Source organism: Symphodus melops (assembly GCF_947650265.1).
Source record: "Symphodus melops genome assembly, chromosome: 7".
NCBI lineage: Eukaryota > Metazoa > Chordata > Actinopteri > Labriformes > Labridae > Symphodus > Symphodus melops.
The window spans coordinates 8,597,508-8,620,253 of NC_136697.1; the positions used below are offsets into that span (position 1 = coordinate 8,597,508).

The 22,746-nt window shown below is 39.3% G+C and overlaps 1 protein-coding gene across 2 annotated transcripts in view; it reads left to right on the forward strand.

Annotated features, from left to right (window-relative positions):
* Window positions 1-9,578: 9,578 nt before the first annotated feature.
* slc6a9 (solute carrier family 6 member 9) overlaps window positions 9,579-22,746 on the forward strand; it is an 88,026-nt gene continuing 74,858 nt past the window's right edge. Inside the window, exon 1 of one of the 2 annotated variants that reach the window (XM_079349444.1) lies at window positions 9,579-9,675. The gene's annotated coding sequence lies outside the window, so the exon portion shown is untranslated. Of the gene's footprint in view, window positions 9,676-10,507; window positions 10,597-22,746 lie in introns of those variants that run through there. The other variant, XM_079349445.1, reaches the window with a different exon arrangement.

Genomic DNA, 22,746 nt, shown 5'->3' on the forward strand with positions numbered 1-22,746 from the left:
AAACTGCTTCAAGGCCAACAACTGTACAGCTGGTGCAACATTTACAGAGGATATACTTGATTAGTGCTGTATGTATGTGTAAAATGTCACACATTATGCCTTTAAATATTCTCCAAAAGACTGTAGCTATGTGTGACTCGAGTGTAGAGGTAGGCATCTTATCATGGGTTGTAATGGGGATGGACTCACTTTTGGAGCCAGTTCCAAGTGGCCACTTGAGGATCTGCAGTTTTTGGAAATTACCCACTGGTTTCATTTTTTGAGAAGCATAAGGGCCTTTTTCAAAACCACACCCTACACCCACTCTGTATATTAAAAGTTCTGCTTCAACACGGAAAAATAAAATGGCTTTAAAGTAATCTAATGAAGATTTAAAAATAGTTAGGACCAAATAACCATTTTCAAAGTCTAGTAATAATAAATAATAAAAAATAATAGTCGTAAAGTCTAGTATTTGTTGATTTGATTGTGAAATGTCTTACAGTATGTTGCAGGGACTTACAGGGAAAAAAAACAACAAATACTCTTAAAAACATCTGATTGAAATGATAATTTGATAATGAAAACCTCCACTCAAGCACAGTGCTACACCAGGGCTAGGGGGCGCTATTGCCCCATCACAATCTGTCTAGCCTTTAGCCCCTTCACATAATTTCTTTTGTTTTTTCTTTCCAAATAAACTTTAAAAATATCCTTTCAACATATTAGTCAAGCCCCCCCTCGGTCCCTGCTCCACCTTAACAAGGGGTACTTCACTCAGTTATGTACATTAGGTGACGTGGAGGGAGCGGTCCGACAAAGTCCCTGAAAGTACGAGAAACTGCTTTGTTTCAGAGCATTGAAATAATGCGGAGCAATACCAACATGAGCCCAATGTGTGACATACTAATGCATGCTGGGATTGGATCCAGGCCCCCGTGACCTTGACCTGGACTTACAGTTTAAAGGAAACATTGTATAAAAATGACTATAAAGCTTTCTGATATTGTGACCTGAATGACACTAGGTCAAGTTGTTATCCTGTGGATGAAATGGTTATATAAATAATTTTCTAGCTGGACTAATATTTGACAGATATGGACTGACATACCTGTCAAATATTATGGTATACTGAGTAATATCATGAATTGAAAGAAGACAGTGAGTATGTAGGGAACTCACTATTATTACATAAACTATTTGGTAACATGGCCTCATTACTAGTTCACTTAAGTGCTGATAGATTTGCATTCTGGCTGAGCGTGTTTGTGTGTGTTGTCAAGGAGGCAAAGCTATGTGTGCCCCTTTATCCTTGTTTACCTAACCCAAGGGATTCTGGGTTTTGTCAACTGTCACTGGGTTACAAGTCAAAGTCCACTCACAGAAACCAAGGCAATCACCCAAAACATGCACATCATGAAGTAAAAAAGTAAAAATCCAAACATATCTGTGGTTATCGCATCAGAAATCTAAACTTATGTATCTGTGAAACAAGCGTAACTACAAAGTGTATGTTAAAGGGTCTTTCTCTCTCACATATTGCTCTTAAAACGCTTAAGCAGGTCAGAGAGTGGGCGGGGGGCTTTGTTAGTTTAGCAGATATGAGGGGCCTCTCGGTTATATAAATCTCTCATAGATCACAACAAGCAGGACAGTTATATGAGTTTGTTTGTTAAGATGCTGCCCACCCATGAAAAAAGACACATGTACCCCCACCATCAGTGTGTTAATTCTTATAACACAAACATTGGTATGACTGACTATTACTGCATAATCACTGCGTCATAAGGATCGTAAGACCCAGAACTGGGCTGCACCAGTTATCCATAAGTTAAAATGCAGACTAGTTTGCTTTTATTATATAAGATTTTTTGGTGGGTTTTTTTGCCTTTTAATGGATAGGACAGCTGAGGATTAACAGCAAACATTGGGAGGAGAGAGTGGGGGATCACATGACGCAAAGAAGCGAGGCAGGACTTGAACCTTCAGTGGGAGCAATGACGGCTAATGAGGGATTAACCACTCGGCTATCAGGTGGTAGAAAAGAAACGTTGCCTAGTATGAAGAAATTTGAACGGACTTCAGGCAGTAGTTATTTACAACTTCAATCTTACAGCGAGCTCGCAGGACTTGTAAAGTCCTCTGGAACAACTGGTTGTGGTTGTGTATCATGTTTGGCGCCATCTCTTAGGCTTTGTTCAGACTGCTGCCCACATCCGATCAGAATCTGATCTAACTGACTGGCTGTCCACATTACAACCTGCAAGTGAACAGATTCGATCTGCTCATCCTTATTGAAATAATCTGATCCACATTGATTTCTATGGTTACAGGTTATGTCCAGGAAATACAACAGCAAAATGGATGACAGGGAGGTGTGTCTATTTGTGACAATCTTGTGGAGCAGTCCATCCATGTTAACTTCCAGCTTGCTATTGTCGATGTTGTCGCCTTGCGAGTTACACAGAAGACATTGAAGCAACCAAGATGTTCAGATTGAGATCTGTAGGAATCAGATTTGAATTGCATTCAAAACCACCTGTGTATGTGTTTTGAATCAGGTTTGGAAAAATCAGACCTCATGTGGCTTTTTGTGTCCAAATAAACTACATACAATGTGGATGTGCTAAAAAATGTGATTTGGAGGAGCAATGTGAACAAAGCTTTCGAAATGTGTGATGACTTTGTTTCAGACTTCTGCTTTGCTTTTTGTTACTTTACACTAGCTATAGATCAAGGGCCAAAGCTTATGTTATCACCCAATCATTATACTTGGTCATATTTTACATACATTTTTTTAGCTGCTTGTTGATTAACATTATACTTACAACTACCTATGAGAAGCAACACTATAACAAACACTGCATCAAGGAAAATTCCTTTCACTTGTCACGTGGATTTATCACATGATCTCTCTGACAATACGTTGGTTTGGATGTTACGCTCTTCTTGTTAAAACGAACCTTACAAATAATTACAACACACACGTGACAATGGTACTCGTTTCAATGTAGGATTATGTATGGACTTGTGTCTCACCATCTGGTATTCATGCTCAATCATTGTTTGAATAATGCCCAGCCATGCATGTTGTTCAAATGCTACATGTTATGTTTGTCAGCTGGATAAACTCCTTTTTCACATGCTAACATTTAGTCAAACCTAAAGACCTCTGTGGGAATAAAACAGACTCGTGAGGGTGTGGGACTTATGAGAGGAGCAAAGGATGAAGTAAGGGGGTGTTATAAAGTTTTCTGTTTCAAGTGTGTAGGGCAGGGGTGTCCAAAGTGCGGCCCGGGGGCCATTTGTGGCCCTTGAGTGGATTTTTTGTGGCCCTTGACTTCAAATCGAAGAATCAGAAGATTTTGGCCCCAGGCCTCATCAGATGGCATATTTTGTTCTTTTTTTCTTTTTCATGTTAGCGAGGGAGACCTATAAAAGCCTGACTATTCTTTCCAAAAAATTAGAACACAACAGTTTCCCCACTGCAATTAGTTATTGTGTATTTACATAATTTTTTGAAGAGGTCAAAATACAAAAAGTTCCCTCCAATGTTTAAAAAAAACAAACAAAAAAACCCTGTGGCCCGTGAGCGATTCTAACGCGACAATTTTGGCCCGCAAGAAAAAAAGTTTGGACACCACTGGTGTAGGGGCTTTGAGGGGATGGATGGGAGACCACTGGTAATAAACAGAATGAATGACGTCTGGCCAAGACTGCCTTCTCTGTGCCTTTCACTGTTGACAGTCTGGAAAAGCCACTTGGGAGCAACATTCGTCCTCTACAGATATGTTTGTATGTTCTTGGTTGATTACATCCCCTGTTCATCTGTTTCTATAGTGAGTCTGACAGTAACTTTTAATGGTAAGTTACACCGAGGCTTCTCTCAAAGGAACCAATTTTCATGTGATTCACTTGCAATTAAAAGCTTTAAAGCTTAGTGAAATAACATGATGCAAGTTTGTGAAAAGTACATGTTGCAAGCTTTTTCAAGCCTGTCCTCAAGAGGCAAAGAAAACAACATCTAAAATGTTTGTTTGTTGAATGGAGGGTCTGATCGATCATTTTTGATGCATTCCATGTAATCTAAACAATATTTGTGATACATAGATTTTCTTTGTTGGCATATATCTGTTTAAAGAGGTGTACAGTATATATGCCAGGATTGTCATATTACTGCCATTAAGAGCTATGGTGTTGTTTTCCATTGTTTTTTCTGCGTACGTCAAAGCCTGCTGCTCTGTGATTGGTCTACACTACGCAGACCTCAAACAAACACAAAGCAGAAAACTTCATGAAATAAATAAAAGTCTCTGGATGTCACAGTTTTGTGTAAAATCTATAGACAGAAATTAAGTAAACTCAAGACACTTAACATGATGAGTATGTCTTAAGTCTTAGTTTTTGTTATATTGAACAAAAATATATATTATTATTCTATTTAATTAATGTAAACATATTTGTAGCTGGTTTTTTTTGTATTATTTTATTTTAAACTTTTTTTTTGCTATAGACGCTGCTTATATTTTCTGTTCCCTGTTTTTGAGCTGCTGTATCACCCAAATTTCCCCCATTGGGGATCAATGAAGTTAATCCTTATCCTTATGGAAAGCAGAGGTTCAGGTTTCTAATGTGCCTCCTTTCCAAGGTTGAAAGCTTATTCTCATTATTGTTGATGACATCCACCCATTGTCAAACTCACCAATTCATATTGTGGTGTGTTCACCAATTTCAGATGAACATGTCTTGGTTTATGTTACATAAAACCCTAATTAATTAGCCACAAAACTATGTATTTATTAGATTAAAAGTATGGTTAAACTTCTTTTTTAAAAACATCTGCATAGTTTAGGACCTTACTTACAAACGTCAGCCACGTCAGGGTTTCTCATTTGAAATAAACACAAGATTGTGTCCTAGTGACAAGGAAAAGTGCTTGATTGGGCAAAACACCTCCAATTGTGACCACATTGCAGTTAATAACCATCACTACCCAAAGGGCTTTACAACCCATTGACTGTGACAGAGTGTGTTTATGCAAGCTTCAGCTATCAACAACACTTACACTTTAGCTGACCACATGACCTGTAATCACCCCACGCACACAACCCAACTGTGAAACTCCATGTACAGCAAGAGCCGGCACATCAGCAGTCTTATCAAGTGGGCCTCTCCCTTCACCAGTGTTTTCTCAAGAAGACCCACAAAATCTATGGGAGGCTGTACACTGTATAAAACATGGACGTCATCTCGATGATATCACCCACTGGTTTCTGAGAGGCCATTTTTTAGCTCAATCATGGCCGTTGCCATATTGCAAATACTATCTCAATCAACCTACATTTAAATCAACCTAGAAACAGGCAAGCAGGTGTCACTGAGGCTGGCCTTCAACCTCTTGGTATATGGGAGGGCAGACAAAGCTTTGACACCACTGCCTTATGCCATAATTATTCATGGACAAGGAACAGAAACACAGAATAAAAAATATTACTTTAACCTTTGCTTTGGCCCCAAACTGAGGTTATTTCTCCTCATCCACATCCTTTAATCAAACCAAATGAACTGCATCTACTTCCAGTCATCTCCTTTCACTATTTTGCAAACTCTGTCCACGTAGTCCCAGTCCAAGCAGAGCTTTTTGCAAAATAGGACGATTTATCATGTGTTTGCGCAAATGAAACGAGCTTGGAATAATCATTTTAAAACCTCCGTGGACATGTTTGCATAAAAAGTCTTCATGAAATGTCACACGGTGTCTGTGATCAGGACCCCTGGAAAGGAACTACAGGGTTTTTATTAACTATGATTTTCAAGTTCAAGTTTCGCTATCATTAAAACAAAAGGGCTCTGATAATTATTCAATTGTATTTTAGAAACTGTATATTTCCCGGAGTACATGGAAAGAGAGTCAGAGATGCATACTTGCAGACACAAATCACATGTCTCGTTATTAAGCCTGATGTAAGGCTGTATAAGTCTCAGTAGCCTATTGTGAAGCTGTGAAGATTTACCGAAATACTCCACATGTGGGCCTTTTGCCGTTATAGGGTGGGACGGCTGAAGAGAGAAAACATATTTTGGAAGGATAGAGTGGGGATGACATGCAGGAAAGAGCCGAGATCAGATTAAGATGGATAGATGGAGACAGACAGACAGACAGACAGACAGACAGACAGACAGACAGACAGACAGACACTTTATTGATCCCAAGGTAAATTCAAAGCATGCAGGACACAAAACATTTGTTAAACAACCCTTAAACATGTGCAATTAAAAATAAACATATACAACTTAAACAAAGAAATGTACATGACCTATACAGGAAAACAAATACATGAGCAATCTAAAAAAACAACAACGACCTTTTAACGGTTAAGGAAATTAGATTTGTCTATAAGAAGTGAAGTGTGTTCACATGCGTTGTTTGTGCACGTACAGTGGTGTTTAAGATGGGGGTAGTGCAAAATGTGTGCAAACAGATATTGAACACTCAATATCAACAGTGCAGACGTTCAATAGCAAAATAAAGTGATTGTCATGAAAGTGTCCAAACATTAAAGGAGCAAAATAAAGTAACATCAGATCAGCATAAGTGTTCAAACACTGAAGATTCAAGTGCTTTTCAGTTTACCCATGGCTCGCTTTGATGAGGGCTATAGCCTCTACATGGGGCATGTGACATTAATGCTATAGGCTATCCAGCACAATACATATTGCTAATTCTGTCCTAAATGCATAACTTTTGTTTTCTAACGAACAATTTTTGCAACAGCCAAACTAGTCACTCAGTTTGAACCCTTCTCTGGAGAATGTAAGCAAAGGCTGTTTCTGCAGTGCGTTGTCGACTTGTTCTGACACCTCGCCAGCTACAAAAAATATCAATCAAAATTGTCGCTGACTGTCTGATGTGCTTTTAAAAGGTCACATAGAGGTGTCACTATTAAATTCAGTCTAGAACATGAAAACCAAAAACTTGTTACATGAAGTTTTAATATATAAATATGAAAAGGTTTAAAGTCTAAATGTAAATGTAAAAGACTGCTTTGTTTACAGCTTCTTATTTCCCCAAGAGACCAAAAAACTAAACTGTTAATGCATTTATTTTGTCTCTTTCTTCCTTGTTTTCCTTGTGTGTACTTTTATAGTAATATTTCTAAATTCAGTCTTTATAGTTTCCTGTTTTTTTTTTGTAGTTCTTTTCTTTCTTGTTTCTTGTCTCACTTCCTGTCTTTGTCAGGTTTCCGTCCAGTTTGATTGCCCTGATTGTCTTCTGTGTCTTTAGTCTCACCTGTCTTTGTCAGACTACTCCCAGTATCTCATATTGTCTGTTCGTTTGTCTACTTATCTGTGTTCCTGTGTTTTCCTTGTGGCTCCTAATTGTTTCTCTTTTGGATTTTGACTTTTGATAGAGTTGATTTTAAACTTGAAAAAAAGGGATCTTTTGTCTTGTAGCTTGTGTCGTGAAGTTGCCCTGTAAACATGACTGGAATACAAATGCAGTTAGAAGTCAGTCTTTTAATATAAGATATCAACATGGGGGTTTGTAAATTCTTTTTTCAAGCATTATTTCCGACAAAGATATTTGATATTAGTGTATTACAGACAAAGCTCTCTGACTTAAACAATGAAAAGAAATTGGACTTGCATGAGAAGTTACATCATGTCCTTTTTCTGCATTCTTGATGGTTTATATAACATTTGATGCACAATGTTCTCTTGCAAAAGCTTATCTTTCTTGTCTGTGAAATAACCATCTGCTCAGTTTTTTTTCAAAGTGGTATGACACATACTGTATGTTTCCTGGTACGTACTGCTTACATAAATATTTCTATTACAGTCTAACTGCATGTGAAACACAAATTGACTACACATTTCGAGAGATGGTGACAAATGGGGGAAAAAAAACCAAAACACTTTCAGGAAAGTACCCACGCATCATTCAGCGTCATGACCTCGTATTGGTGCAGGAAATGAGTGTTGAACTCATTTAAGTAAAACGGAAGAACATTTCGTCAGACAATCTTCCAGAGGTTTTGGAGACAGTAGTAAAAAAAAAAGTTTTCAGATCCTTAATCCCTGTGAAAGTGGTATTTTACCATGATAGCGATCCTTTGAAGAAACAGCCTGCAATCAACTTCCTACTTCCATGGCAACAGAAAAAAAAAAGATGGAAATATGGCTTGCATGAGCAATGTATTGCATGAAACCTTTTTTTTTCTTTTTTTCAATAAAGATGCAAAAAGGCATGAACAGGATGTTAATATTGTTATAATGGGAAACTAAGAGGCGAGGCACGATACGAGATATAAGGAAGTGATGTGATAACAATGTTCAATGTTGGCCTTATGATACAAGGTGCAACAAATAATTGACATGAAATAGTGCATCTTTGCAAGAACTGATGGTTATTTGCTGTTCTTCATGTTTGACACAACACCTGTGTTAGGAGCAAGTTGGACCTGAATTCGAAGCCCTGCTCAGACTGCCTGTTCAGGGTGGAGGCTATTTACGCCCCAGTGACGTCTCAACACCATCAGAGGCAGCAACAGAGGTGTGTGTGCTGTCTTGAGTGTATCTGTATCTGCTGCTGTTTGTTTACACGTAATGCCTCTGCAACACCACAGTGTAATGTGAAAGGCTTTGCTATGGCATTGTTGCAGAATCGCAGTCTGAAAAAGGTTGCGGATAAATAAAACATGTTCCACCACTACATTATCAACTTGATAGTGTAGCATGTGTAGTTTCTAATGATGCGCAGATGATGAAGAAATCTCTGCTGACACCGACTTGGTTGTATAATAAGAAGTTTATTTAAAGAGAAGAACAGCATCAAACACAGCATCAATACAGCACTGGTCAAAACAACAATCAAAAGAACATGTGTATCATTTTTTGGGCTTAGGACAACCCTTTCCCAAACACCTTGCTCTCCTTGTGACCTCTCTGGACCCAGGATCCCTTACATCCAGGATCCCATACAAACTGTATGGGAGCGTTGTTGCGGGCCAAGAAACGAGAGCTTTTAAATATCAGGTGTTGTAACAATGTTATTGAATCAGAAAAGTAGCTCGATACAAATGTGTTACAGTAACACACTACTAAATGACACACTATTCCTAACACTGCCGTTCAAAATAAAGGCTAATCAAAGCCCCCTAAAAATACTTTTCCAAAGTGTTTTTTTTTTTTTTTTTTTACCACATGCTCATAACAAAAAAGATGAAATGAAATTGTAAAGCAATGTTATTTTATATTTTATGAGAATATTAATCTTAATAGGCTGCAGCAAAATGTACCACTGGTTTCTTCCATATCCCTTGTGAAATATTGCTTTATTTATAAAGCACATAGCCTACACGTTTAGTTAATGTGTTTCTGCTGTAATATCTATAACTTTAGTGTATTTTGCATAATTCATACATTTATAATTTACACAACTTTCTGCTTTTTTTTTTTTTACCAATGTTTTGCATTATTTATTTAAAGATTGTACTATTTTGTATGCAACCATATCAAGTGTTTAAACTCCTCACCTCCCTCGTCTCACTTCAGACAGCCTCCGACCATCACCGCCTGTATTTGTCTCCTCCTCCACCACCACCACCTTGTCCGCTCCTTCCCTCCTCCTCCTCCTCCTTCTCCTCCGCGCTCCCAGCACAGCAGACCCCCCAACCTGCTCGCTCCTGAAACAAGGTAAAGCCTGCATCTGCATGCAAAAACCACCTGAGTGCATTCTGTCCGGGGTCCATCTCTCTGCTGCATCTGTCATCATTCACACATTTTGCCGTTATGTTACATGAGGAGCATTCATGTATCACACACTGCAGTCCAGGCTACCACACCTGTCTGGAGCATCGCATCCACTATCACCTCTGCGTTCATTGGGCTGTGAAATTGGTAGCATTATCTATGCACAGAAAATCAGATACAATCGCATCTAATGGCATTATATGTAAACCTGGAAACACTCAACCACCATTCAGCAAAACAACACAATACTCCCTCTCTTTGTGGAGACCGTTGCAGTACACTCTGGTAACAAAAGACCGAGCCACACATGTATGCGTTCATTCATTCACTGAACATGTGCACCAAACCAGGAACAACAAAATGCTTTATGACGAGAATGGGCGGGCAGCACACTGTCGTAGTATCCTTATCACCACCACATTACGCGCATGTCTACGGCGCTGAAGTTTGCTTTAAGATGCCTTTGCTGAGGTTTTAAAAAATCATTTCAAAAACGCAAAATTACTCGGGAGAGATTTTTAATTGCTCTTGCACAAGCATGCAGTAACTGATAACATCTTAATTGCAGACAAGCGCATCAACACAGCAGGAAGCAGGCGGTATAAGTGCCGTGTGTGTGTGTGTGTGTGTGTGTGTGTGTGTGTGTGTGTGTGTGTGTGTGCAGACTGGGAGCCCTCATGTTACTAACCAGACCACCCCGCCTTTTAAGGAGTTAGAAAGGAGGGGCTTACGGAGTAGTAGTTTTTCGAGCCTTAACCGAGGAGGGACGAAAGTCTGAGGTGATGCAACTTTTTTTCCTCTGATCTATTAGCGGAAATAAATACAGAGCACTCTGAATGAAGGAGACGAAGGCGCACCTGCACGGTAAGACAGCGCCTCTTAAGAGAGTCAGAGCAAGAGGTGTTTCTATCCTCCTTGGCTTCTAAATGAATTGTATGCTTTGGCCAACGCAGACGTCAGGCGACAGGCTGAATGGTGAATAGTTTCTCCAAAAGTGCTCCTATGATTCATATTAAGGCTGGAAAAAATGTGCCAGAATAAACAGAAACAATCTGCTCAAGAAAAAAGAAACGTCACCACGTGTCCGTGAAGTAGACACTTGATGATAAGGTGATCCCTCATAGTAATTCACAGACAGAGACGCAGCCTGTAAAGCTGTTACGCGTAATGCCAGGTGCTCAGTAGCCTAGGGTGAAACACGTGGCACGGTTTGAGGGTCCCCCCCTTGTTGTGGCAAGTCAATCAAACCAGAAAGTTAAACATTTGATGCTAGGCCATATGATGGAATTGTTGTCATTTTTCAGATGGCAACAATGAAACTGAACCTATGGCTGAACCAATGAGTATTCTTAAAAAGCCGAATCAGCTTGTTCATGTCATGAAACAAAGTGAAAATTGAATACTGTGGCCTTTGATACCATATGAAAATGAACTAACTCTGTTCACTTATTTGTAATGCCTTGTCATCTCCAGCTCTTGACACAGGTTTGGGATAGCCAATAGGGCTCAACAATGTGGTTCTGGAAGTAAAAATCCCATTAATTTTCTCCATAGCAGATTCATTTTTTGTCTGTAATATAATAACCATCCAAGGTATACTTACCTTGAGCCCCCTAGTATAAAACAATGGATAAATCCACCTTGTTTCTAGTTAGTTAGCTAACACGAAATGTACTACCTCGTCATGTCGCAGTGAATGTAGTTTATTCTTTCCACAACAGATACTACACGATAGTACAACACTTTAACAGTTGCTTTAACAGCATAAACACCAACAACGTCAACATTTACTTTAAAGTAGAAACAATATTATTCACAATGCATGGTGAGATAGGTAGTTCCTTGACTCCGGAAGGAAATTATGTACACAGTATTGTACCTTTTGCCCTTTTCAATGCACTACAGTCACGAGTACGGGGGTAGCTGGCTGTCTTAGTTCGAGATGATGATCTCTTTATATTAGGATTTTGTGAAAAGTCAAGGTAGGATTTAAATGGGCAAATTTACCTCAGGAACCAGAGTGGGTGGATGTGAGAAAGAAGCATGTTATTTACAGAATAATTATGTTCAAATTACCAGAAAGTCACTGGATATGCTAATATTGGCAAGTTGATTGATTGGTCGGTTTCTAATTGCTTTAGTAAAGCAGCCTCAGTTGCTTCATTGGCCACTTCACTGTTGCTTTTTTTAGGTCATGCCTTGACCCCTCCCTCCCTGACAAGAATAGTCTCGTGCTGTGAGGGACATTGTGTGAACAGCAAACTCAGGAAGATTTTAAGGAATAGTCTCCTAAATTTGGCAGAGCATATGTGAAAACAGCTAGTGAGGATGAACATGTTTTTCTATAACAGTAAATTAAATCTGTTTGACTTTTCGACTATTGAGACCAAACCTGGAAAATTGTGTTCGACATTTCAAGCTTCTTTTTTTTAAACTTCATATAAATCAACGAGTGGATAGCAAAATCATAGTTGTCCTGTATCCTCTGCATGTATTCCTGTGACATAACCATCTGGGTAACCAGACTGAATGTAGGGTATGTCAACAGAAGTTGTGTGCACGAATGGCAGTAACGACAACCCCCAAGACATGCACACTCCACCCACTATATCCTTATCCACACAGGAGGACCTTTCTTTAATCCAGACCAAGAAGTTTCTGTTTGCTCACCTTATGCTGTGCTCTGAAGGTAACACATGTCTTAGAGTATGTTAAAAGGGACTCAAATCATAACTCTTTAATAACGCTGTGTACCCCAACAACCATAAAAGCACATACATTATAGTTTATAAAAAAGTTTGTAACATGCTTATAATAGAATTATGAATATTTGTTAAACTGTTAATCTGTAAATCTACAAAAGACAAACTCAAAGGACTGAAATGTCATGTTTAATTCAGGGCTGTGTATTTCTTATGACCTTCTGAAAGTATGTGTATGACATTATGGTCATTATTAATTACCATAATGTCATACATAGAATTTATGCCAGCACTGTTTTTTATTGTTGAGAATAACAACACATGTATCATCATTTTAAAAGAGGAATATGTAACTCTGACGCATAGTGTTAAGAATAAGTACTGCAGTCAGTACACCCCATAGGTGACATACTCCTGAAGTCAAAAACCAAAACTGAGGACACTTGCTCTCATCACTTTTTATCTGTCTATCAAACAATGCTACTTTCTTGGTACCCTCAGATACTGTCCATTGTAAGAGTCATAGAGAGTGTATGACTTTGAATCACCTGTTATGGAAACAGATCCAAGTGTGAAACATCTCGTCAACCTTAACACACAGGTGTTTTCAAGAGGACATACCCTTATCCATCTTTTCAAACAGTCCCCTGTGGTCTAAATGAAACATCTGTTATGTGCTTTAGTCAAAATAGAACATGAATCAAGCACCAGAGGAGGTTTGTCACCCTGTATAAACCAGCTCTCTCAGAACGCTCCGTGTGTTACTTTAAATGCAATGAGACCCCCGCTTGGTTGCCCAGTAGACATCACTCCACCACAGCCTAGAGCTACACAAAAGATTAGCTCTAGGCTGGGGTGGAGTCCATGAGTGGAGAATACAGAGGTGGGGAAATGTTGTTTTTAAAGAAAAAATATATATATATATTACAATCCAACTTGTGATGTTACACGTTGACAAAATGTGAAGCTGAAGATTTTTCTCTGTATTTAAAGACTTATGAAGGCCATAAACATAAGACTGGATGAGTTTAGCTCACACTTTGAGGGTTAATAGACACTCAGGTTACCCAAATAAATGTTCAAAAACCTTGTAAAAGTGGATTTTTCATAAGATAAGGTTTTCATAAATCTTCAAAGTTGCAGTTATTGATTGTGCTGCTATTTTGTGCATTCGAGTACTCTGTGTCACACTGTGTTGAGAAGAGATGTGGAGAGGGGAGAACAGGATGTGTTTAAATATGACGCAACCACTTGGGGGCCCCAGTGCATAGACAGGCTCAGGGGTTGGTATTTGTTGAGGAGTGCAGCAGTGCAGTATCAACATCTCAAGATGTCCAAGACATGAAACATCAAATGGGTTTTGTACTGGACCTAAAATGGAGTATAGCTGGATGTTACACAGAGCAAAAAATTAAATGTAAGAGTGTATGCACACCAGGAAAGTCCTTTAGTTCACTTTCTTTGGTCCGGACCAAATACAGTGTTTCTTTTTTGGTTTGGTGCTGTTTGTTTTCACATTGCACTTTTCGCAAGAGGCCCAGAATTCGTAAACAAGACCCCAGGTGGGCAAAGATCATCTGACAAAAAGGTCTGGGACGGGGTAAAGTGGTAATCGCAAAATGAAAATAAACCATCACAGAGATCTTGCGTGTTGCACTTGCTGTCCTGGTATTGAACATTATGAGCAATAAGTATAGGTACGAAAATCTTCCATTGTGTAAAAAATGTCAACCTGTGTGTGGGCTATCAACCGGTGTTAATGATGAATTTGGCCGAGGTATATCGATGAAGTATGTGGCGCAGGGGAAAGGAGGACGAGACTGCCGCAGGGGAAAAGAACAAGAAGTGAAACGCTACGAAAACGCTGCTGCAGCTGCTGTTCTGTTCATAGTCTGTGTGATTTAAAAGTGTTGGATAATAAAAGAACAGAGCGATGAAACACCAGTGAAAGTGTCTGAAAGATAGACCGAAGATAACTCTGCGTCTTATATCAAAGAAGTAGGCGATAGAAGAAAACAAGAACACTGTGCTGCTAACCAAACAATTATTTCCCTTAATGCGCGAGGCTACGGGAGCCTGTTGTGTCCAAAAAGGTGTATGATTTTTAGAACTGGGTCGGACTGCGCTCCGGTCACTTTCACACCTCAAATGAACTGTACCAGGGTTCGTTTGGAAGTGAACCGAGACCACCTCTTCAGCTAGGTCTCGGTCCGGCTGTTTGGTGCGCACATGAGTTCAATGGTTTGTATTCTGCCCAAACGGTCCGCACCAGGGTTTTAGTTTGTTTCAAGTGAACTAAACAAGGTAGGTGTGAATACACCCTGACAGCCCATTCTGTCACACTTTTGACTACAACCTGTCTTTACTGACCTTCACAGAAGACGCTTTAACATGTCGCATCAGGAAAAGCAGAGTAAATAATGAAACCAAATTATGTTGGAACACATGAACAATTTTCAAAGAGTTTTATCAACAGATGGATGTTATGCCGACCATAAAAAAGAATCCCAATGTAGCTGTCGGCTGCTAGGTGAAGCATGTGACTTGATGGATTAGCAAACATTCACCCTTTATAACATGAAATACATTTAGGATAGCAGATTAAAAATATCCAAATCAGCGTCAGTGATGCTAGGCTTTTACAGACTTGCCCAAACTGCAGTCCTGACAATCTCTGTAATCATTTAGCAGCATTTTATATCAACGGTTGATCCGGATGAAAGGAAATAACTTTGATGTGAAATATGTCTGGACAGTAGGAGTTCAGGATGTATCTGACAGAAAATAAAAACATAAGCTTGCAAATGGCCATGCCCAAGAACAGCCGCACATGCTCAGAATGCATCTCTTGTATAAGAGATTAAATAAATGCAATTGAACCTGAAAGCACCAGGTTCAGGCCAAATGTGTGCGTGTGATATCTGCCACCGCCTGCTGGTATGGAGTGTTATTGCCACGGATATATCACGGATGACAGAATAGGAAAACTAATTGGCAGCAGGCTGCTTTCAGTTTGGTGTAACCAGTATGACTTGTTCTGCCCAGCGGTGTCAGACAGTCTTGAAGCCGCAGTTGTTTTTTTGTTCTTTGTTTTCTTGTTGTTCTTTGCTGCTTGCACTCAATGGTGGGAAATCATCAGCGAAGGTTTCAGAATAGCAGAGGTGACGCCAAACAGCAGTTTGTTTTGGTTTAAGGCTGGTGTTCAAGGGTGACATCTACTGAATCCAAAAGTTGTATATTCTTCCTTTGAAATCATGGTGTTTAAATTGCTTGAGAGCACGCTTGACCGTTCAGACTTCAGAGGGACCGAAACGTTGAGCAAGACTAGTGTGCAGGATTTTTTCTACTCAGTGTGATATTCTGTTGGTATAGCTGTACTATTTGCCCCAATAATTCTTGCTTTGTTGTCTTGCAAGGCTCTCCTCCATTTCTAACATTGTGCCACAGCAGTAAATAGAAGTTTGCCACTGTAAAATTATTTCCACTATATCTCCTCCTTAATGCAGTTGCCTTATTGTAAGGCTTTATATCGTTTCAGCTGTCCAAAGATTTGTAGAGTTTTCCAGCTTTCAGCTCCTGCTCACATGCTGAACAAGGACTTAGCCAACAGTCATATTTCTGTGTCTGTTCCCAGGGTGAGGGAGGGGTTCTCTATCATGACAGAACAGAGCTGGGAAAGTCCATATCATACTACTGCATATGGGCATCATTGATTGTAGATGCAGCTGCTTTGCTGGGCCAACAACATTGTAAATATGGCTCGCAATAAAACATTGTGTTGTGATTTTTGCAGTGGCAGTCACTGTGTTGTATCGTGTTCACATGTTCAAGAGGGGTAAAGGGGCTCCTCGCTGCAATAGGGGACATATAGAGTGCAAACTCAGAACAGCTTTTTGCTGACACTTCCATTGTGTTCTTTTTAACTCGTGTCTTTGCAGTTCCCTGTAGTTTAGCATTTTACATTCTATTATCATCCATCATTAAGCCCTTTATTATTGTTTCATTCAATTACTTCTGTTTTCATTAAGTAAGCTGTTCTCATTCATAGTGTCTTAATTGCTTTCATTAGATTCTGCTCACATGGTTCTCTGAAACTTAATTACACTTGAAAAGTAGTCTCATAAAAATCTAATTAGGCTGTTGATTAGGTTACAGCTAGTTCAGACACACTCTGCCTTTAAACATATGTCATGTGTTAAATAGCACGTCACATGAGAGAATAGCCATACAGAGACTGAGGTGTTTACATATACAACTTTAACATTGAGGAACAGGAAACAGAAAACTAAAGCTTTATTAGCTTTATTAGCTTTAGTTTTCTGGAAATATTTGAGACTGTAAAGGTATAGGTGAATCCGTAGTTGGCAAGCAGTCGTTACTGTAGTGGCGTTGTTATACGACATTTGCACGTTTGAATGCAAGATGCTGTCCTAAAAATGGAAAGATGTTCTAACTTTACCATGACTTTCTGTGTTACAACCTTTCCAGTCTTGATCAATAAACAATTCTGTGTAATATAATGTTCAGGAAACAAGCCATAAATTAGGTGTCAGGGTGCATATTAGTTATAATAGTTCAATGTCCATCTGCTGATCCATACCATCTAGGGTACCTTCATTCTGTGGTATTAAGCAAATCCTAGTATTTAACAAGCTTGAACCAAAGAACTACAGCTATTTTGTTTGTTACAAGAGACGAAACAAGTTTAAATGTCAAAGGTTGAATTACAGGCCAAGTACCCTGAATCAGCTAAATTTGTTGGGGGGCCTTTTGCCTTTATTAGAGATAGATGTACAGAGGACAGAGTTGGAAATCAGGGAGAGAGAGGGGGGACTGACATGCGGGAATGAGGCCACAGGCTGGAGATGAACCCAGGCCGCTCGCGTTTACGACTACAACATCTATACATGGGGACGCGCAAACTAACCACTGTATCAACCGGGCATCCAAATCATTTTTTAATATAGTACTCTTCACACTGTTAGGCAGGACTTTAAAGCCCCGTTTCCACCAAGAGGTTCGATTCAGTTCACCTTGGTACCCATTTATTTATTTAGTTTCCACCATCAAATATTGGTAATAGTACCAAAATAAGGGCTCTGTATCGTCCTACTTCTCTTGGGGTGTCAAGGGAACAGATCTGTCCCGTGTTCCATCCCTGTTCTTCTTGAATGTTTAACGTAATTAATAGAGGGTTACATACAGTGTTGGGCTGCTATGATGTCACACTATTACATAGCTGACGCAAACGGGGCTGAAGTAGTCCGGCACTGTGCCAGATCTCCAGCATGCGGCTGTGAGGGGAAATACATATTGGATATTTGTTGTGGACGTGGTTTATAAAGTGGGAGTCATGCCATGTTAGCATGTTATGCCAGGCACCAACATGCCTCAACAACCTATTTGTTTAGTCAAATGAAGCTTCAGTTTTTACGTTAGGGAGTGGAAGTTTAAAACTCAAGAATTTTATCAAGCAGGAAGAATAGAAGATAAACATAAACACTTAGTTATAGCATGCTCTGTAATTAATCTTATTTTTCACGGCACTTGTTGTGTTATTCAAATATTATACAACGTTAGCAATGCATGCAGATAACATGAAACCCAATGTGCGTAACACAGCAAACATTCAAACAACATCCAATAGACAGAATTTTTTAGGTATAACAAGTGAAAAAGAAAAAGGTTAAAAGAACTCTGGTTATAAAGTTTCTTAAAATATGAAGCCAAATAAAGACAGACCCATCTATAAATGAAGTACTGAAGAATCCAGAGGCAATGAGATCCTGAGGTAAACTAAAGCACTCTTACTGCTACTTTTATGGGACGACTAAGGAACATTTAAAAGATAAATCTGATCTGACTGGATCATAAAATGATCAAATATCTGGCATAGGGAGAAACAAGGTTATTTAAAGGTTAATAAATAAGCCCAAAACATATGGATGAATCCATTCAGATACAGGTGCAGACATACGGGTGTTTTTCTCCGACAGAGGGAAGCAAACTGAGACCATGTTTTGACCTCATGATGAGTTGTCCTCTATGTTTGGTCACTGATCCACCTTGGGCCTTTATAAAATCAGTGCTTGGGGCTGATTGTTCGGGTTCTGGACGAGTCGTCCTGAGAACAAACAGACTTGTCAGGTTTCACAATGCGTTTAATGTAACCTCTGGCTGCCACTCCTCCTGCTGTGGCCCAATAGGCTCGGCTCAGTCCTCGCCTTGTGTACACTGGTAGAGTCAACCGGTGGGACGGAGCCAGAGCACTATGACTTGATCCCAGACTTCAGTCTGCACACCAGTTTCTTTCTCACGGCTGAGCTGCTTCTCTGTGCTGGTGTTCAAGTTTCCCCTTTTTTCTTGCTTCAGACATCGTAACGTGGACGGTAAGGTCCTTTTTTTTCATTTTTTTTTTTTAACCTAGTTCTGTTTCTTACTTTCTTTTCATCGATGTGCAGCGTGCTGTGTATGACGGATGTCCTGGGATGTTCTTGAGTCCCTGTAGGCTGTGGTACATGTGAGAGGCAGTGTTCATGTGTGTGTATGTTTCTGACACTGAATGGGTGCTATATTTGGCAACTTTCTCTCTCCCTTCGCCTGGATGCTTTGAGGACATAGTCTGGAGTTTGTGTTCATGAAGGGAGGCATGGTGAAGATTCACACTACTGTTGTGTTTTCACTAATACAGGAACAGAAAATTGAGTCTTTCAATCTGTCAACAGATCAACTGTTTAACAACCAGTCAATCACCTCAAACTTGTTTTTCCTCTCCCCAAAAACATCCATGTTGTTGTTTACAGTGTGTCCAATGGGAGGATTTATTTTCCCTCTCATTAAAAGTCTCTGTTCCTTATTTTCTTTTTAAACTTAATGTTTTGAGATTTCTTTGAATCATTTCATTAACATTTGTGTTTTTTTTTTTTTTTGTATTTTCATGATAACAAAAGAAGTCCCACTCCTTGTCAAACATGTTTTTAAAAGTGCAGGTTGCTTTATAGGTGGCACGATTCTGTTGTCTGTTTCTTGTTTTTTTTTGTTTAAAAGACAGCCTTCAATCAATTGTTATTTATTGTAGATCCAGTAGGCCCACCAGTATGATGAACACTACTGATAGAATAGAGTATAGTCTAGACCTGCTCTTTTTTTCAAGTGTCTTCAGATAACATAAATTGGCACTATATGAATTAAGGTTGATTGATTAAATGTTGCAGATACACATAGAACCTTATTGGTATTTCAATTCTGCCACATATACTCAGGGTATTCTTCAGAATTTTAGGCAGTTTCATCAAATATCTACAAATTGATTGCTAAAAAACAATAAATATCTGGTTATTTATCTTGTGACTTGCCCCACAGCTAACAACAACAGGTTGCTGAAAATTGTGTAACAGTGAAAGATTCCACTTGTGAAATGACGATGTGAAATGACGATGTGTCACAGCTTCAGTCTGAGAGGTTGACATGAGAGTTTATTGAAAAAGTGAGAATCGACAAGTTCAGGTATTTGAAGTGTTGTCAGGAAAAGTAAATAGATGGTGCTGGACTTGTCGAATTGGACAAGAACATCTAAGTTAATAAGGTGATGGTTAAACAATTTTAATGATGTGTCATTAACAAATACACTGAAGCATATCTGTGTTTCAGAGTTAATGTGAATAGTAAGAGGGGGACTCAACAGAGGCTCAACTATCCTATATCTTCATCATCATCACGAGACCTGAGTCACGATTATACTTTATTGCGATTTAAAAAAAATTACAAAATGTGAATTGTGATACGATATAGTGCGATTTATCTTTTTTTATCTGCAAATTATGTCATTAGTTAGTGCCAAAGAATAGTGCCAATGAGTCTTTAAAACCAGGAAGTTAGCATTTTAGCGTCATGGGTTCTAAACTCTAAAAGTGGGGATTTTGTATGGGTTTGTGGTTAGACGCCTGAAATAAGGTCTGTGGTTAACACAACCTTAAGAGGTTGTTAGACAAGATAAACTACGTTAGCTAAAACCCTTACTTGTGAATTTTAAAGTTTATTAAGTTCATACTTAAAACAGCGGTTGCTAACAAGTACTGAGACTACTGTGGTTGTCGGAGACACTAAACATCACACCGGCAACTCTCTCAGTAGCCTGCCCTCCAGCCTCGAGTCGTGTTTTCAGTGCTCCTGCAAATATAAGGTTAATAATCTACTTATTAAAGAGCATATTGCAGGTTAAAGACAAAACTTAACTAATCATAGGAAAATACGTTAACAATACTGTTTTTAAAGAAATTCTGAAATTAATAACCCTGTCTCCTGGAGACGTTTTAGTACGTGTTCGCACGTCTTTGCTTTTTACTTCCGCATTCGGCTGTGACGTAGCATAAGGGAGTCCCGCTGAATCCCCATCTGTTTAACATAGAAAATCATGGATCCGAGTGTCACTCCCGTCAATAAATAGGAAGAAAATATGTATTTCTTTACATATAATGGTCCACTGGCTTATTATTCTGAACCTGTTAGATGTGATAGAGAGCAGAAACAGGCAGGATTAGAGGAATAACGGCCTCAGGAGAGAAGCTGTGGTGTGAGGAGAGACCCGGAGCAGGCGTCCTGCTGAGTGACAGGTGTCAGCTCGCCATATATGGGCTCGTGCTTTGTTCACATCAGCATATATAAAGTTTGTAATCACATTCAATCAATTCAAAAACAATTTGTAGAAGGTGCAAGTGACGATCATTCACCTTTACATTGTATGGGAGCTGCTTGTAAAAACGGCAAATCTGTACAACGTATTACGGTGCCGCGCTATGCGCGCGCGAGAGAGAGAGAGAGAGAGAGAGAGACAGACAGACAGACATAGAACCCGATTACACGGCCTGTGCAAATGCAGCACCATGTCTTAATTGTTTATTCCTCATGCAGCTCAGTGCTCACGTTGTTATAGAAAATACAGTGTATGGTGCAGGATCACGGCGCACGTAATCCACACAAACATGCACAACAGCGCACATACTCCACAGTTTAATGCGTGCACATATATTAGGCTACTACAAAAAGTTTAAAGTTTTAATGGGATAGAGGACCGACGTAAAGCTTGTGTTTCTGTTTGTTTCCAAACCGCGCGTTCCGTCTTTTCCCACTGCGCACACACAAACACACACACACACACTCCACAGTTTAATGCGTGCACATATATTAGGCTACTACAAAAAGTTTAAAGTTTTAATGGGATAAAGGACCGACAGAAGTAAAGGTTGTGTTTCGTTTCGTTTCCAAACTGCGCGTTCCGTCTTTCCCCACTGCGCACACACACACACACGCGCGCGCACACACACACGCGCTCTCTTGTAACAGAGTTGGATTTATAATAAATCGTATGACTACATATTAAAACAGACTGTCCGGTGTCTATTACGCTCACACTAGAGAATATAACAGAGGATTCCAGCAGATCAAATCATTAAATGTTTGTCTGCGTATATAATATTTTATGTTAAACAGCCAGAGATTTAAATCATTAATAAGGAAACGTTTTTGTGTCTGATACCGAAATATTCAACGTGTCTGTTCGATCGTTTCTGAGGTTGTGAGAATAATTCACCAAAACACACTATGAATAATCAAGCCACTTACACTGTGCACCCGAATGTGCGCCGCTCAAGTTACAAACTATTGCAGGGAGGCATCCTGTCTGTTCTCACTCACTACCACGTGTCATTACACCTCTTTAATCATGTTTTATCCTGTTTTTTGTGCTTTAATTCTTTTGTGCTGCCTTCTAAATGTTTGTTTGTAAAGTGTTTGATGCTCTCGGTGCAAGACAAGTTCCCCCAGGGGCAATAAAGGCTTCATTCATTCATTCATACACGGACGCATAAAACCGATCAAAGCGGAGTCAGAGAACGGGACTCCCTCATGTTACGTCATATGACGCGTTGTTGAAAAAAAAGCACGTTCTAAACGGCTATGCTAAAACAGCCACTTTCTCCTCTAAATTAGAGCACTTATGTGTTGTAGAACATATTAAAAAAATAACCTACTTATTTTACAGCCATTAACAGACTATATAAAATATTAATTAAAACATTTTTTTAACCTGCAATATGCTCTTTAAGCTACGGTTTTGCTAGCTTGTCAAATCCGCTGAATAGATTGAAGCATAACAGTAGTAACATCAAAATCAACCAACCGTGGTGTAGTTAGCTTCTAGCATAACGTTAGCTTTACTTCTCTTGGCTTCATTAATGCTTCAAACTTTTCAGCTTGACTTTTGGTTTTGAGAACACTTGGAATTAGCGCTCCGTAGACTTGTTTGACTCCGCCC